This window comes from Physella acuta, unplaced genomic scaffold, assembly GCF_028476545.2.
Source record: "Physella acuta isolate Inbredline_101_S28 unplaced genomic scaffold, ASM2847654v3 ptg000022l, whole genome shotgun sequence".
NCBI lineage: Eukaryota > Metazoa > Mollusca > Gastropoda > Physidae > Physella > Physella acuta.
Window position 1 is genome coordinate 176,065 of NW_026731542.1, and position 18,344 is coordinate 194,408.

At 38.1% G+C, this 18,344-nt stretch overlaps 1 protein-coding gene across 2 annotated transcripts in view; it reads right to left on the bottom strand.

The window, feature by feature from the left end:
• LOC131940554 (rhomboid-related protein 2) overlaps positions 1–13,595 on the bottom strand; it is a 32,756-nt gene extending 19,161 nt beyond the window's left edge. The window contains exon 1 of one of the 2 annotated variants that reach the window (XM_059299243.1): positions 13,395–13,595. The gene's annotated coding sequence lies outside the window, so the exon portion shown is untranslated. Of the gene's footprint in view, positions 1–13,387 lie in introns of both variants that reach the window. The other variant, XM_059299251.1, reaches the window with a different exon arrangement.
• Positions 13,596–18,344: the final 4,749 nt, after the last annotated feature.

Sequence of the window (18,344 nt, forward strand, 5' to 3'; positions counted from 1 at the left end):
GGCTATTAGGGGCAGATAATTTAGTTTTTAAACTATTTGAAATTAAGGGGAGGTAATAACATGTTCTGCTTCACGAGCTACTGATAGTGTTTTAAAGCAAAATATTTTCAGTGGCAGCATTGGTAGTGTCGATTTCACAAATTATGAATTACTAAAAATAGGAATTAAACTAAATAGCGACATATGATACATCGCATGTCAGCTCGTATATGTAATAATCTAGGTGGGGACCATGCGAGACAACCACGTAAAGGCTTAGCCGTTCCTACCCCGCTCTCTAGGCATATCGCTACCACCCCCACCCCACCAGTCTGGTGAACTGTGGTTCACCCCGAATGTTTACAATGTGACGGCTATTCGGGGCAGATAATTTGGCTTTTAAACAATTTGAAACTTTGAGAGGTAAGAAGTTTTGCCTGATCTTTTAATTTGTCTTCTATAAACTGTCGTGGTAGTGTTGAATTCACAAATTATGAATTACTGAAAAGTAGAAAATAAAACAACTAAATAGCTGTGCATGCTTCCGCCACGGGTCAGCTCGTACTAATAAAGAGACCTATATGATATAGGCAGGTCTTTTTATTAGTATTTCATATTTTTATTCTCTAAGCTCTAGGATACTCTATTATCTAACTACTTTCAATATATAATTAGCCATTGATTTTGGTTTATTATCCATTTATCTAAAATATTTGACACAAATATATCACTATATACTTCTACTAGCTGCATCCCGTGCTCCGCCACTGCAAATCTTTTTTGAATGTACCAACTTGGGAACAGAACAAAACTAAACACAACACAAACGAACGCAAAAAAAAAACACAAACAAAAAAACAAACACAACACTCATAACATAAACACAATTTAAATGCAATCATAAAGGCATATTGCTCAGTCTAGCCCTTAGCGCCGCCAAATCGCGCCCTTTCCGAGCGCCGGCGGACACGTCTGACACAGTGAATGACTACAAAACAGAGGCTTAGCGACCCTTTCCGGCGCCCACGTACAAACTTTCGATTTGACCCTCCCTCAAATTTACGATTTGCACCCCCTCCCCTCAAAATTTCAATTTCCACCCCACCCCCTTAAACTTTCGATTTGCCCCCCCCCCCACGTCGCAAATTATTTTCCAGCCCACTTTGGCGCCCCCTAAGGTCGGCACCCGGGGACACATGCCCCCCCCCTCGCTACGGTTCTCCTATAAAACCCCCAGCTTGTCCGCAAACTGTAAGATAGAATAATAATTAGTAAACAGTATAAATAATAGGCAGTATTTAAAATATCTGTGTTTTACCTACCATATATCACTTTATCAATTCACGCATTTTTTTTCCAGTACTTTAAATTTAAAAAATTTACAATACAGTTTCATAACTAAAACCATTGCGCACCTAATGAACGTGATGACGCGTCTATAATAGTGCGGAATAGTTGATTACAAATTATAAGTAGTAAACAGTACATTCAGTGAATAAAATAAATAAAAGATTGCCTTTTATCAATCCATGCTAATTATAATTTTCTAACAATAATTTCCTCTTCCACATCCGCACAATTTGCATTCGCATTTTGCTAATTATATTATTGCAACACTAATTCCTTCTAGGACGCCCTGTAGATTTGCATTCACATTTTTTAGCGCAATTTCCATTCTGGAGAATTGCGTTTATTAACCCGTCATTTCTGGATGTATGAATGTATGAATGAATGGATGTATGTGTGTCCGCAGCTTTAAGTCGTATCTCCTCCTCAACGAAGCAATATCGATGACTAGTTCCAAAAGCAATTATGTTAAGCAAGTTACGAGGATGAACATAGGCCATAAAAATTACGGGTTTCTTTCATGGATTTCCCGTAAAAGCCAAAAAACCTTGAAAAAAAGCAGTTTTTGGCCCATATCTCGGCAACCAGACCACTTAGCGACTTGAAACATGTACCAATCGATTCCTGCCATAATTTAGAACAATATTGCCGAAGAAAGTTTTCAAAAATATCCTTTCGTTCGGTCACAAACATTTTTTTGAATTAATTAAAATTTGGACCGAATTAGTAAGCATATTTATCCAACCACACCAAACGCGTCATCACGTTCAATAGCTGCACCATCACGTTCAATTGCTGCGTCATCACATTCAGTAGGCGCGCAATTGTTTTTAGTCATGTAACTCTATTGTAAATAAAACATGTAAAATACTGGAAAAAAAATTAATAAAAAACGTTTTAATAACTAACCAATGGTTTTACTAACCCTGCTCTTGATTTACGCTACGACAGAGCTATTTTTAGATAACATAAGGAAATTGCGCTTAAATGTCACTAGACTTTTTAATTAACTTGTTTTTATTAGCGTGAGTTTAATTTATTATTAAATTATCTCCCTTTTCAAAATTAGAAAAAAAAGTTAAATTGATTTGATTTTTCTACCCTACTGTTATTATGTTAAAATGTATCCACTTTGTCTAGGAATATAAACGAAAATGATACTTGACATTGATCCTTTTAATATGTTTTAGCAATGTGCGTGTATTCAATATTTTCTTTACGTTATGCAAAACAGTAAAAACTGTGGCAATTATAAAATAGCTCTATGTCGTTATATAAGCAAACCCTACTCTATTATTTTTATAAGACACTGTGGTGCACTGAAAAGCACAGCATGTGGCGATGTTTACTTTTATGGTTCCAAAATCTATAGCGATGACAGAAGGAAGGAAGGACTGACACACCCTCAGCCCGCTTATATTATAGATACATATCTATAATTAGGGGTGTCAAACTGATTTTTTAAAACAGTCCCAGAGCTTTTTTGAAAGTTTCTATGTCAAGAACTCATGATTCTAAGTTAGTGGGCACTAAATTTGTTCATCTATCTGAAATAGTAAAAAAGTTGTGACGTTTTAAAATATTGGTTTTTAACTTATTTTCAACACCCTAAAAAGTGCCATGTTTGAGAGGTTATATCTGTAAAAGTATGTGTCACAAACAAAATCTTTTGAACTCAACACAAACATACATACACAGTGAACAGACTAAATTTTTTTCAAGCCTCAAAAATAAGTACATCATTAATTAATTGCATTGAAATTGGCTTTTCTCACTTTTTGAAAAAAATTAAAAAGGGATGTAAAAAACACAAATTTTGTACATTTTTAAAACATCACCAAAAAATGTCTGATGAAAGAACATACTTCATAAGTATATCAAAATGTAGGGGAACAACGCTTCTTTGAATTTAAGTTATATTTAAGTTATATAACAAGAACGTTTGAAACACACATTTGACCAGAAGAGTGCAGGGGTTCACAATCTGTTGAAAATGCGTAAAAGAGTGCAGGGGTTCACAATCTGTTGAAAATGCGTCTTTTTAAAAAATTTGCAAAAAATAATTTTTGACACCTACAGTAGATCTGAGTAAACAGTGTTTGTGTCTGTGAAATGTGATTAATTTATATGCGATCCAATGGTGGCTGGAACAGTGCTAGGGTCACATAAAGAAATTTTTGTTGTTGAAATAATTATTAGTCTCTAGAACCAGTAGTACATTTAAAAGTAACAACATATATTTAGAATGCCTCAGTTGATGTATCTTTATGTTATAAATATGTATTTTTACATAGCTGGTTCACAATTTTTGCAATATGGTATGGCTACACCATGATACACTTGCTTTTAAATACATCTACGTAGTTTAAATAGATAACCATTCTAGTCTTGCATTCTCACCCCTTAGTGTCTTAACAGTCGTTCTTCACAACTATAACCTGAAAATATGTAATCAATAGCCACAATAGTCACCATAAACGGTCAACATAATTGAGAGAACGTAACAAGGATTTTTTCGTAGACAAGGGCTATATTCTTTTAAAGGAATCTAATAACAGTTTATTTCCAAGCTGACTGCAAAGTGTAAATGCATCTGCACTCGTGCACTGATCATTAATATATATTGACATTGTTGCAACTGTAGTAAATATCTAGCTTCTCTACCCCAGTCCAGGTAAGTTTTGGAGGCATTAACATGACATATAGTTAAAATGGAGATGTCTGAGTGGACATTCGTGAGAGCATTGACTCTCAATATACGCTCAACCAGAGGTGAACGTGAAGCTGCGAATAAAATACGCTAAAATACTTAAAAATAGAGTTTTACCGTACAGGCCTTAGAGAGACTACTTTAGAGTTTACAATTAGATCTAGATCAATTAGTGACAATTAGTGTCAATTACAATTAGGCCTAGGTCCTAGATCTTTATTTATTTAATATTTAATTTATTAGGTAATCTATCGTTTTGGGTACGTAAAATCGCCTGCGATTTATAATGTGAAAAACAGGTGACTCCTTAAATTTTTATAATTATTTCACATGTTGATGAGGATTTATGTTTTAAAAAATTCACAAATGTTTCCTTGATTCATTTATGTACCTGTTTCAGTAATAAATGAAGACTAGCGATGTTTCCAACAGATGCCACCATGCTCATATACTATAGCAGCCATCTTGTTTAAGTTTAATTTTTATAAGCTTACGAGCCCACCCGCTGCGTATCATACGCCGCTATTTAGTTGTTGTTTTTTCTACTTTTGAGTAATGCATAATTTGTGAATTCGATAGTACTAATGCTGCCACTGAAAATATATTTGCTTTAAAACACTAAAACCCTCCTTTCTCCCAACCCCTTCCCCCCCTCCTCATGAAAGCAGCCTCCTCTTAGTTACCTCCCCTAAGTTTAATATCGCTTCAAACTAAATTATCTGCCCCTAATAGCGTAAACCACAGCTCACCAGACCATGTCACGCCATGTGGGTATGGGGGAGGAATAGAGATATGCCTAGAGAGGAAGAGAGGGGACTGCTAGGCACGCTTACAGCTTGTTTTTTAGCGTCTCCCAGAAAAGAATTATATATAACGAGCCGACCCGCTGCGTATCAAAAGCCACTATTTAGTTGTTTTATTTTCTACTTTTCAGTAATTTATAATTTGTGAATTCGACAGTACCAATGCTGCCACTGAAAATATTTGCTTTAAAACACTAACCCCCCCTTTCCCCTAACCCCGACCCTACCCCCCCCCCCCCCCCCCCGTGAAAGCAGCCTCCTCTTAGTTACCTCCCGTAAGTTTAAAATCGTTTCAAACTAAATTATCTGCCCCTAATAGCCGTCACTAAACCCGGCTCTACGATTTGTAAACATTTAATTTAGCGTGACCACAACTCACCAGACCATGTGGGGGTGGGGTGGGGGTGGTACTGGTAGTGATAGTGATAGAGAGAAAGAGAGGGGACTGCAAGGAGGCGCTTGCAGCTTGTTTTCTAACGGCTCCCAGAAGAGAATTATATATATAGACGAGAAAAATGGCCCGTTGAGGAAGGATACAACGGGCGCTAGGTTGATAGTGCTGTCTATTTTCTCGGTACTTTAATTTATTCAAAATATAGTCATAGGCATATCCCTAAAACATGCACCTAATCTCATTCATGACAAAAGTCGCATTAAGAGTTTCTTTCAGGCAACTACTTGGAAGGAGGGGGCTTTGCCCCCCTCCCTCCCCCCCCCCCCCACACACACACTCCAAAACATGTCTACCGTCACATTCAACGAAATATAATTATATACTTTTTCCAGTGTCCGCCCCCTCCCCGAAAATTCTATCCCCGCCCCCGAAAATTTCAAGTACCCCCACCCCTCTCCAGGGGGTGGGGGGGAAAGTCTGAAAGAAACACTGGTCGCATTTGTAGATCATACAAACTAAAGAAAGAATCTGGGCGGGGCTTCGCCCCTACCGGAAGAGATGCTTGAAAAAAACTGCACGCTAAACACTTTTTAGATTAGAAAAAGTTCCCCCCTCCGGGGAGGAAAAAGTCTGAAAGAAACACTGGTGTCGCGCTTAGCCACTACCCGAAGAATTGCATTAAAGAAATTGCAAGAAAACCACTTTTTGAATAGACACATTAATTAGGCGGTAATTTTATTATAGAGTATCGATGAAGAAATTTCTTTTGAGTTGGGGAGGGGGGGGGCTCAGACGTTCTTACGCGGGGGTGGGGCTTCGCCCCTACCCGAAGAATTGTATGAAAGAAACTCTTCACGCAAACCACTTAGATTAGAATCAATGACGTCATATTACTGTGTGCACTCTCCGGCTTGATACTATTTTCTACTATACGACTTCATATTTCGTTTTTCGAATTACTATGCATGTTTTTAATTTGCTTGTGTTTTCTCTAGAGCGTTCTTGTCAGATACATACATACACAGATAGATACACAGACAGCGAAACTATTATTATAGATTATATATAGATAGCGCGAGATTCAGGGGGAAGCTACTCTATTTTACAAATGGCTGCTGTTTATATTAATATATAGTAATCTATATATATAAAGCAAAGTGGTCAGGTGCCCGATAGGGCACTTCCCGGCGCCGCAGGCGCGTCAAATTTGGCACGATGGTGCCTTGGGGCGATAGAACACGAGGGCCGGTGACGGTTGGCCGAAAAGTCTACGACGAGGGGGTCAAAACTGACCTCGACTGACCGGCGCCTTATATGGGCTATATTACGAAAAAAAATTTCCTCCGACGACCCCCCTTGAAATTTTGTGAGGTGGTAGGAGAACGCCTCGGGGTGTCACAAAAAACTCGCCATGTCCGGGAAAATTCGTTAAATGGGTCAAAACTGACCAGTCGTATTTCCCTATATAATCTTTGTATTTTATGGGAAAAACAGAGGGTCATTTCAAAACGGATTTGAGGGCACTTACCGTCTTTACATCTGGCTAATTTTTTTGCATGCTCTTAGGTATATGGCTTGACCTTTAGGTGAAACTGTCGGTTTCACTCAAAGCCCTCGACGAGGGCTAAAAAGTGACCGCGAGTGAAATTCTCTTTATATGAGCTCTATTACGAAAAAAAATTTCCTCCGACGACCCCCCTTGAAATTTTGTGAGGTGGTAGGAGAACGCCTTGGGGTGTCCCAAAAAACTCGCCATGTCCGGGAAAATTCGTTAAATGGGTCAAAACTGACCAGTCGTATTTCCCTATATAATCTTTGTATTTTATGGGAAAAACAGAGGGTCATTTCAAAACGGATTTGAGGGCACTTACCGTCTTAACATCTGGCTAATTTTTTGCATGCTCTTAGGTAAATGGCTTGACCTTTAGGGGAAACTGTCGGTTTCACTCAAAGCCCTCGACGAGGGCTAAAAAGTGACCGCGAGTGAAATTCTCTTTATATGAGCTCTATTACGAAAAAAAATTTCCTCCGACGACCCCCCTTGAAATTTTGTGAGGTGGTAGGAGAACGCCTTGGGGTGTCCCAAAAAACTCGCCATGTCCGGGAAAATTCGTTAAATGGGTCAAAACTGACCAGTCGTATTTCCCTATATAATCTTTGTATTTTATGGGAAAAACAGAGGGTGATTTCAAAACGGATTTGAGGGCACTTACCGTCTTTACATCTGGCTAATTTTTTGCATGCTCTTAGGTAAATGGCTTGACCTTTAGGGGAAACTGTTGGTTTCACTCAAAGCCCTCGACGAGGGCTAAAAAGTGACCGCGAGTGAAATTCTCTTTATATGAGCTCTATTACGAAAAAAAATTTCCTCCGACGACCCCCCTTGAAATTTTGTGAGGTGGTAGGAGAACGCCTTGGGGTGTCACAAAAAACTCGCCATGTCCGGGAAAATTCGTTAAATGGGTCAAAACTGACCAGTCGTATTTCCCTATATAATCTTTGTATTTTATGGGAAAAACAGAGGGTGATTTCAAAACGGATTTGAGGGCACTTACCGTCTTTACATCTGGCTAATGTTTTGCATGCTCTTAGGTAAATGGCTTGACCTTTAGGGGAAACTGTTGGTTTCACTCAAAGCCCTCGACGAGGGCTAAAAAGTGACCGCGAGTGAAATTCTCTTTATATGAGCTCAATTACGAAAAAAAATTTCCTCCGACGACCCCCCTTGAAATTTTGTGAGGTGGTAGGAGAACGCCTTGGGGTGTCACAAAAAACTCGCCATGTCCGGGAAAATTCGTTAAATGGGTCAAAACTGACCAGTCGTATTTCCCTATATAATCTTTGTATTTTATGGGAAAAACAGAGGGTCATTTCAAAACGGATTTGAGGGCACTTACCGTCTTTACATCTGGCTAATTTTTTTGCATGCTCTTAGGTATATGGCTTGACCTTTAGGTGAAACTGTCGGTTTCACTCAAAGCCCTCGACGAGGGCTAAAAAGTGACCGCGAGTGAAATTCTCTTTATATGAGCTCTATTACGAAAAAAAATTTCCTCCGACGACCCCCCTTGAAATTTTGTGAGGTGGTAGGAGAACGCCTTGGGGTGTCCCAAAAAACTCGCCATGTCCGGGAAAATTCGTTAAATGGGTCAAAACTGACCAGTCGTATTTCCCTATATAATCTTTGTATTTTATGGGAAAAACAGAGGGTCATTTCAAAACGGATTTGAGGGCACTTACCGTCTTAACATCTGGCTAATTTTTTGCATGCTCTTAGGTAAATGGCTTGACCTTTAGGGGAAACTGTCGGTTTCACTCAAAGCCCTCGACGAGGGCTAAAAAGTGACCGCGAGTGAAATTCTCTTTATATGAGCTCTATTACGAAAAAAAATTTCCTCCGACGACCCCCCTTGAAATTTTGTGAGGTGGTAGGAGAACGCCTTGGGGTGTCCCAAAAAACTCGCCATGTCCGGGAAAATTCGTTAAATGGGTCAAAACTGACCAGTCGTATTTCCCTATATAATCTTTGTATTTTATGGGAAAAACAGAGGGTGATTTCAAAACGGATTTGAGGGCACTTACCGTCTTTACATCTGGCTAATTTTTTGCATGCTCTTAGGTAAATGGCTTGACCTTTAGGGGAAACTGTTGGTTTCACTCAAAGCCCTCGACGAGGGCTAAAAAGTGACCGCGAGTGAAATTCTCTTTATATGAGCTCTATTACGAAAAAAAAATTCCTCCGACGACCCCCCTTGAAATTTTGTGAGGTGGTAGGAGAACGCCTTGGGGTGTCACAAAAAACTCGCCATGTCCGGGAAAATTCGTTAAATGGGTCAAAACTGACCAGTCGTATTTCCCTATATAATCTTTGTATTTTATGGGAAAAACAGAGGGTGATTTCAAAACGGATTTGAGGGCACTTACCGTCTTTACATCTGGCTAATGTTTTGCATGCTCTTAGGTAAATGGCTTGACCTTTAGGGGAAACTGTTGGTTTCACTCAAAGCCCTCGACGAGGGCTAAAAAGTGACCGCGAGTGAAATTCTCTTTATATGAGCTCAATTACGAAAAAAAATTTCCTCCGACGACCCCCCTTGAAATTTTGTGAGGTGGTAGGAGAACGCCTTGGGGTGTCACAAAAAACTCGCCATGTCCGGGAAAATTCGTTAAATGGGTCAAAACTGACCAGTCGTATTTCCCTATATAATCTTTGTATTTTATGGGAAAAACAGAGGGTCATTTCAAAACGGATTTGAGGGCACTTACCGTCTTTACATCTGGCTAATTTTTTTGCATGCTCTTAGGTATATGGCTTGACCTTTAGGTGAAACTGTCGGTTTCACTCAAAGCCCTCGACGAGGGCTAAAAAGTGACCGCGAGTGAAATTCTCTTTATATGAGCTCTATTACGAAAAAAAATTTCCTCCGACGACCCCCCTTGAAATTTTGTGAGGTGGTAGGAGAACGCCTTGGGGTGTCCCAAAAAACTCGCCATGTCCGGGAAAATTCGTTAAATGGGTCAAAACTGACCAGTCGTATTTCCCTATATAATCTTTGTATTTTATGGGAAAAACAGAGGGTCATTTCAAAACGGATTTGAGGGCACTTACCGTCTTAACATCTGGCTAATTTTTTGCATGCTCTTAGGTAAATGGCTTGACCTTTAGGGGAAACTGTCGGTTTCACTCAAAGCCCTCGACGAGGGCTAAAAAGTGACCGCGAGTGAAATTCTCTTTATATGAGCTCTATTACGAAAAAAAATTTCCTCCGACGACCCCCCTTGAAATTTTGTGAGGTGGTAGGAGAACGCCTTGGGGTGTCCCAAAAAACTCGCCATGTCCGGGAAAATTCGTTAAATGGGTCAAAACTGACCAGTCGTATTTCCCTATATAATCTTTGTATTTTATGGGAAAAACAGAGGGTGATTTCAAAACGGATTTGAGGGCACTTACCGTCTTTACATCTGGCTAATTTTTTGCATGCTCTTAGGTAAATGGCTTGACCTTTAGGGGAAACTGTTGGTTTCACTCAAAGCCCTCGACGAGGGCTAAAAAGTGACCGCGAGTGAAATTCTCTTTATATGAGCTCTATTACGAAAAAAAATTTCCTCCGACGACCCCCCTTGAAATTTTGTGAGGTGGTAGGAGAACGCCTTGGGGTGTCACAAAAAACTCGCCATGTCCGGGAAAATTCGTTAAATGGGTCAAAACTGACCAGTCGTATTTCCCTATATAATCTTTGTATTTTATGGGAAAAACAGAGGGTGATTTCAAAACGGATTTGAGGGCACTTACCGTCTTTACATCTGGCTAATGTTTTGCATGCTCTTAGGTAAATGGCTTGACCTTTAGGGGAAACTGTTGGTTTCACTCAAAGCCCTCGACGAGGGCTAAAAAGTGACCGCGAGTGAAATTCTCTTTATATGAGCTCAATTACGAAAAAAAATTTCCTCCGACGACCCCCCTTGAAATTTTGTGAGGTGGTAGGAGAACGCCTTGGGGTGTCACAAAAAACTCGCCATGTCCGGGAAAATTCGTTAAATGGGTCAAAACTGACCAGTCGTATTTCCCTATATAATCTTTGTATTTTATGGGAAAAACAGAGGGTCATTTCAAAACGGATTTGAGGGCACTTACCGTCTTTACATCTGGCTAATTTTTTTGCATGCTCTTAGGTATATGGCTTGACCTTTAGGTGAAACTGTCGGTTTCACTCAAAGCCCTCGACGAGGGCTAAAAAGTGACCGCGAGTGAAATTCTCTTTATATGAGCTCTATTACGAAAAAAAATTTCCTCCGACGACCCCCCTTGAAATTTTGTGAGGTGGTAGGAGAACGCCTTGGGGTGTCCCAAAAAACTCGCCATGTCCGGGAAAATTCGTTAAATGGGTCAAAACTGACCAGTCGTATTTCCCTATATAATCTTTGTATTTTATGGGAAAAACAGAGGGTCATTTCAAAACGGATTTGAGGGCACTTACCGTCTTAACATCTGGCTAATTTTTTGCATGCTCTTAGGTAAATGGCTTGACCTTTAGGGGAAACTGTCGGTTTCACTCAAAGCCCTCGACGAGGGCTAAAAAGTGACCGCGAGTGAAATTCTCTTTATATGAGCTCAATTACGAAAAAAAATTTCCTCCGACGACCCCCCTTGAAATTTTGTGAGGTGGTAGGAGAACGCCTTGGGGTGTCACAAAAAACTCGCCATGTCCGGGAAAATTCGTTAAATGGGTCAAAACTGACCAGTCGTATTTCCCTATATAATCTTTGTATTTTATGGGAAAAACAGAGGGTCATTTCAAAACGGATTTGAGGGCACTTACCGTCTTTACATCTGGCTAATGTTTTGCATGCTCTTAGGTAAATGGCTTGACCTTTAGGGGAAACTGTCGGTTTCACTCAAAGCCCTCGACGAGGGCTAAAAAGTGACCGCGAGTGAAATTCTCTTTATATGAGCTCTATTACGAAAAAAAATTTCCTCCGACGACCCCCCTTGAAATTTTGTGAGGTGGTAGGAGAACGCCTTGGGGTGTCACAAAAAACTCGCCATGTCCGGGAAAATTCGTTAAATGGGTCAAAACTGACCAGTCGTATTTCCCTATATAATCTTTGTATTTTATGGGAAAAACAGAGGGTGATTTCAAAACGGATTTGAGGGCACTTACCTTCTTTACATCTGGCTAATTTTTTGCATGCTCTTAGGTAAATGGCTTGACCTTTAGGGGAAACTGTCGGTTTCACTCAAAGCCCTCGACGAGGGCTAAAAAGTGACCGCGAGTGAAATTATCATTATACGAGATTAGGTCATTTGGTCTATGAACAGGGGAAGTAACTTTTTAATGTAATAATTTTTAAATATTTTGTATTCTCTTTTCAAGAAAAAAACAAAAATCATAGAGTATAGCATTGTTTGAAATAAATATTTTGTTATAAATTAAGTTTTGCATTGTACTGATATTGTAAAAATTTATTGTGAAAGTAATTTATTATAATATTTGATTGATACTATTCAGAAATCCCCTGCAGTTCTAATAACCGTACGAGTAATAAGTTTGCGAATATTCCATCAATATTAGTGTTGCATAAAATTACTCCACTGTATAAATTTAGGCCCTATGCATTTAAGATAGCAGCCAATCACCTATTAATTAATTATTCAATTCCTCAATTTTTTTGAAAACCTAAGCGAAGCTAGGCAGTATGCCTAGTATTAATATATAGCAAACCTAATAGCAATAGGCCCTATATAATATATATAATAAATATAATATATATATATTAGGCTATATAGTAATAGCAATCGATTTAGGTTTATTATTCATTTTTCTATAATATTTGACACAAACATATGACAATAAATATACTTCTATTATAAAGCCTTGACAATGAGGTAACGTTTTCGTACATAACATTTGTAGCTGCGGGCGATTTTTACGAATTTATGTACCCAAAACGATATATTAAAAATTAGATTAACTAGATAAGTAGATTTCTACCATTTAGAGGGTTTACCGAAAAAATAGATCAAGAATAAGTAATATTTTTGGGTAATCTATCATTTTGGGTATGTAAAATCGCCCGCGGCTATTAATGTACGAAAACGTTACCTCATTGTCAAGGCTTTAATACTAATAGAAATAGAAGTATATTGTCATATGTTTGTGTCAAATATTATAGATAAATGAATATTAAACCTAAATCAATGGCTAAATAATAAATATATCGATATAGGCCAGAAATTAACTTTAAACATAAACAGCAGTGTCTGAGAGCAAGATTTGCTATATAAACAGCAGCCATTTGTAAAATAGAGTGACTTCCCCCTGAATCTCCTGCTAAAAGCTTATAAAAATAAAACTTAAACAAGATGGCTGCTATAGTAAATGAGCATGGTTGCATCTGTTGGAAACATCGCTAGTCTTCATTTATTACGGAAAAGTTTTAATTCAATTGTTTAAAAACAGGTACATAAATGAAACAAGGAAACATTTTTGTATTTTAAAAAACATAAATCCTCCTCAAAATGTGAAATAATTATTAAAATTTAAGGAGTCACCTGGTGTTCACATTACAAGTCGCGGGCGATTTTACGTAGGCCTACCAAAAACGATAACGATAGATTACCTATTTTTGGCCTACTTAGTACTTAGTACTTACTACTTACTAGATCTACTTAGTCTTATACAGGATCTAGACTAGATCTAAATCAAGATCTAGATAGTTCTTGTCTAGAATCTCGATTCGTTTTCAACTAGACTAGATCTAGATTTTTTCTAGATTCTAGCTAGATCTATATTCTATATGTCTAGATCTAGATCTATGTCAACTTCCGCGTTAATTTTTTCTAATAACCTGTTTTCTGACCTAGATCTAGATCGCGCGGGAAAGAAGCTATTAATAAAGTTTCGCCTAAGTAATAAGTATTGTAAATTTAATTTAATAGTATCAAGTTTTAGTTTTATGTGGTTACATTGAAATTTGGGTCCGAAATTCCCGTAATAATGCGTTGTCTCAGTTGTCTCACTTCTCACCATTCTCCTGTATATATATATATATATATATATATATATATATATATATATATATATATATATATATATATATATATATATATATATATATATATATATATATATATATATATATATATATATATATATATATATATATATATATATATATATATATATATATATAATATATATATATATATATATATATATATATATATATATATATATATATATTACGGTCAAAGCCCAAAGTGCGGCCGAAGCCCGCATTGGCCGGCTCTCTTGGCCAAAGCCCGAAGAGCTTAGCACTAAGAGCGTATTTCGTACATTGGCAGGCCAATGCGTGCACTGGCCGGGAAGTACTGGCCGAAGTCCGAAGACCTTTAAATTGACTGCGTATTTTGTACACTGGCCGGCCAATGCGCGCACTGGCCGGGACGTGATGGCCAAAGTCCGAAAATTTTAAAATTGACAAAGTATTTCATACATTGGCCAGCCAATGCGCACACTGGCCGGGATGTCCAATCTAGACTAAGTTGTGATCACGTTTTCATTAATCTGGGTGCGGTTTCATTGTGAGTAATGTATTGTTTGCATAGCATTCTATATGCCATAAGACATGGACCAAAAGGGCCGTCAGACCAAGTGACAGACATACCAGATGGCTGCCAAAATAAATAACCCAAATCCTATTGGAAGAGAATTTGTGAATCAAGTTATTTCTGAACTAAAGAACACGTTGACTGAACTTAAACTACTTCACGGAAAAAGCCAAAGCCAAGGTTCAATAGAACGTGCCAACCGAGATGTTCAAAACATGATGATGACATGGATGCAGATAAACGAGAGTCTAAAATTTATTCAATTTAAGAAAAACATGACAATAATATGGCCAATAGATTATGTGTAGTTTGTGAAAGATATTGTAGTGCAGCCCATTCTTGTGGATTCTGTGGCAACGATGTCCATGCAACATTCGGAGTAGCCAATGAAGCAGACGAAGGTTACGGAGGGAACATTACTTGCAGATTATGTCACAATAAACAAGAAATCATGGACAACAGGTCAGCTTCTCATACTAGCTTGCAAACTCAAGGTGCCAAGACTCTAAAAAAATTTTTTTAAACAAGCTGAAGTGGGAGATAATGTTCGCATCCGTATACCAGATGTTGACAGAGGTCGAGGTGATCCCCAAAGCGTCATTGCAGTTGTCATGAGCGTCGAGGGTGCTTTCTACAAGCTAGGAACGGAACATTGTGTACTAAAACAACTATATGCTAAAAGTGAGTTTTCAATTCTTTACGAAAAACTGCTCTCATTGTCACCCGTTGGCATCGAGGAAAATCACTACGAACCATCGCATCTTCACAATCACTGACCAGCGGCCAAGGCTACATTTATTGCAATTGCACAACTTAGTGCACAACAAATCGCTGCATGCGTAAAAATAATAACGTAATTTTAAATAATAATCAACTAAGACTTAATTTTTTATGATCCTTACGGTATAAAAAAACTAAAATCTGCTCAAGATCTTCTAATTCGGACTTTGACCGGTATTCCCTAGCCAGATGATCTTCTGATTCGGACTTTGGCCGGTCCATAATGGCCAGTCCGCAGACTGGCCGGCCAAAGACCGAAATCAAGAGCCATTTCAGACTTTTGCCGGTCCACCGTGGCCAGTCCGCGGATTGGTTCGGACTTTGGCCGGTCAATGAGATGCGATATTGGCCAATATATATATATATATATATATATATATATATATATATATATATATATATATATATATATATATATATATATATATGTATATATATATATATATATATATATATATATATATATATATATATATATATATATATATATATATATATAAAGAAAAGTAGTCGAGAGTGTTTCTTCCAGACTTTTTTCGGGGGGGGGGGGGGCATTTGATATTTTCGGGGGAAGGGGGGACTAAATTTTCCGGAGGGGGGGGGGGCGAACACTGGTAAAAGTATATGATTTTCTATATAAATTCCATTTCGTAGACTTTCTTAATTAAAGATCTGGGCACTTCCCGGCGCTTCAAATTTGGCATGCTCCTGTCTTGGGGCAATAGAACACAGGGGCCGGTGCCAGTTGGCCGCAAAGTCCAAGAAGAAAGAGAGGGTCAAAAGTAACCTCGACTGACCGGCGCCTTATATGGGCTATTATCGAGAAAAAAAACTTTTGCCGAACGACACCCCCCCCCCCCTTGATATTTTGTATGGCGGTAGAAAAACACCTAGAGGTGTCAGTAAGCTGATCTAGAACATTTTCCTTAGGCACCTTGTACAGATGCACATATTTTTAGATGGATTGTGTTAAAGCTAGAAACCAGAGCCGGCGTTAGGGGTGCGCGGGGCCTAGGGCCAACCATCCGCGCGGGGCCTTATATTTTTCCATTTTCCATTGGTGTCTAAAACATGCACAGTGAGGCGTTTTTAGCGCAATTTCCATACTGGCAATTGCGTTTAATAATGCGTCATTTCTGGATGGATGGATGGATGGATGGATGGATGGATGGATGGATGGATGGATGGATGGATGGACGGGTGGGTGGGTGGATGGATGGATGGATGGATGGATGGATGGATGGATGGATGGATGGATGGATGTGTGTCCGCAGCTTTAAGTCGTATCTCCTCCTCAACGAAGCAATATCGAGGACTAGTTCCAAAAGCAAATATGTTAAGCAAGTTCCAAGGATGATTGTGGGCCAAAAAAAATCCCGGAATTTCTGCCTGGATTTCCCGGAAAAGCCAAAAAACCTCGAACAAATGCAGTTTTTGCTCCATAGCTCGGCAACCAGACCACTTAGCGACTTGAAACATTTACCAATCGATTCCTGCCATAATTTAGACCAATATTGCCGAAGAAAGTTTTCAAAAATATTCTTTCGTTCGGTCCCAAAAAATTAATTAAGAACATTTAAACTGAGCATCGTGTAGGCCTAGGATGATATTTACTACTTTTTAAAACTGAGCATCTTGTAGGCCTACTCGTTAAAATAAAACTATTTCCGTTGATATAGGTTAATATACATAGTTGTCTTTTTTTTTGCGCAAAAAAATATCCTTTCGTTCGGACACAAAAAATTAAAAATTGTTATGGATAACATAAGGAAATTGCGCTTAAATTGTCACTAGACTTTTTATTAACTTGTTTTTGTTTAGAGTGATAAATTGTTTTGTTTTGTCGACCTACATTGTGTTTTTTTCTTATTTCTTCAGAGTACTGCTTTCAATTTATATTACATCATAGCGAAGCAATGACTTACAGCTAGTATATATATATATATATATATATATATATATATATATATATACTAGCTGCATCCCGTGCTCCGCCACGGTAAATCTTTTTTAAATGTACCAACTTGGGAACAGAACAAAACTAAACACAACACAAACGAACGCAAAAAAAAACAACGAAAAACAAACACAACACTCATAACATAAACACAATTTAAATGCAATCATACAGGCATTTTGCTCACAGTCTAGCCCGTAGCGCCAAAATCGCGCCCTTTCCGGTGATTTGCACCCCCCTCAAACTTTCGATTTGCACCCCTTCCCCCCCCCCCGCCCTAAAACTTTCGATTTCCACCCCCCCCCCCTCGCAAATTTTTTCCAACCCACTTTGGCGCCCCCTAAGGTCGGCACCCGGGGACATATGCCCCCCCCCCCCCTCGCTACGCCTCTCCTATAAAACCCGAAAGATAGAATAATAATTAGAAAACAGTATAAATAATAGGCAGTATTTAAAATATCCGTGTTTTACCTACAATATTTCACTTTATCCATTTACGCATTTTTTTCCAGTACTTTAAATTTTAAAAAATTACAATAGAGTTTCATAACTAAAACCATTGCGCACCTAATGAACGTGATGACGCGTCTATAATAGAGCTGAATAGTTGATTAAAAATTATAAGTAATAAACAGTAGGGCCTACATTCAGTGAATAAAATAAATAAAAGATTGCCTTTTATCAATCCATGCTAATTATAATTTTCTAACAATAATTTCCTCTTACACATCCGAATAATTTGCATTCACAATTTGCTAATTATATTATTGCAACACTAATTCCTTCTATGACGAACGTATATTTGCATTTACATTTTTTATTAGCGTGAGTTTAATGTATTTTTAAATTACCTCCTTTGTCAAAATTAGAAAAGAGTTAAATTAATTTGATTTTTCTACCGTACTGTTATTATCTTATTAAAATGTATCCACTTTTTCTGGGAACCTAAACGAAAATGATATTTGACATTAATCTTTTTAATACGTTTTAGCAGTTTGCGTGTATTTAATATTTTCTTGACGTTATGCGAAAGAGTAAAAACCGTGGCAATTATAAAATAGCTCTATGCCGCTATATAAACAAACCCTACTCTAATACTTATAATAAGACACTGCGGTGCACTGAAAAGCACAGCATGGTGCGAATGTTTACTTTTATGGTTCCAAAAGCTATAGCGATGACAGAAGGAAGGAAGGAGAAGGACTGACACGCTCAGCCCGCTTATATTATAGATATATATATATATATAACGTTGTTCAAGC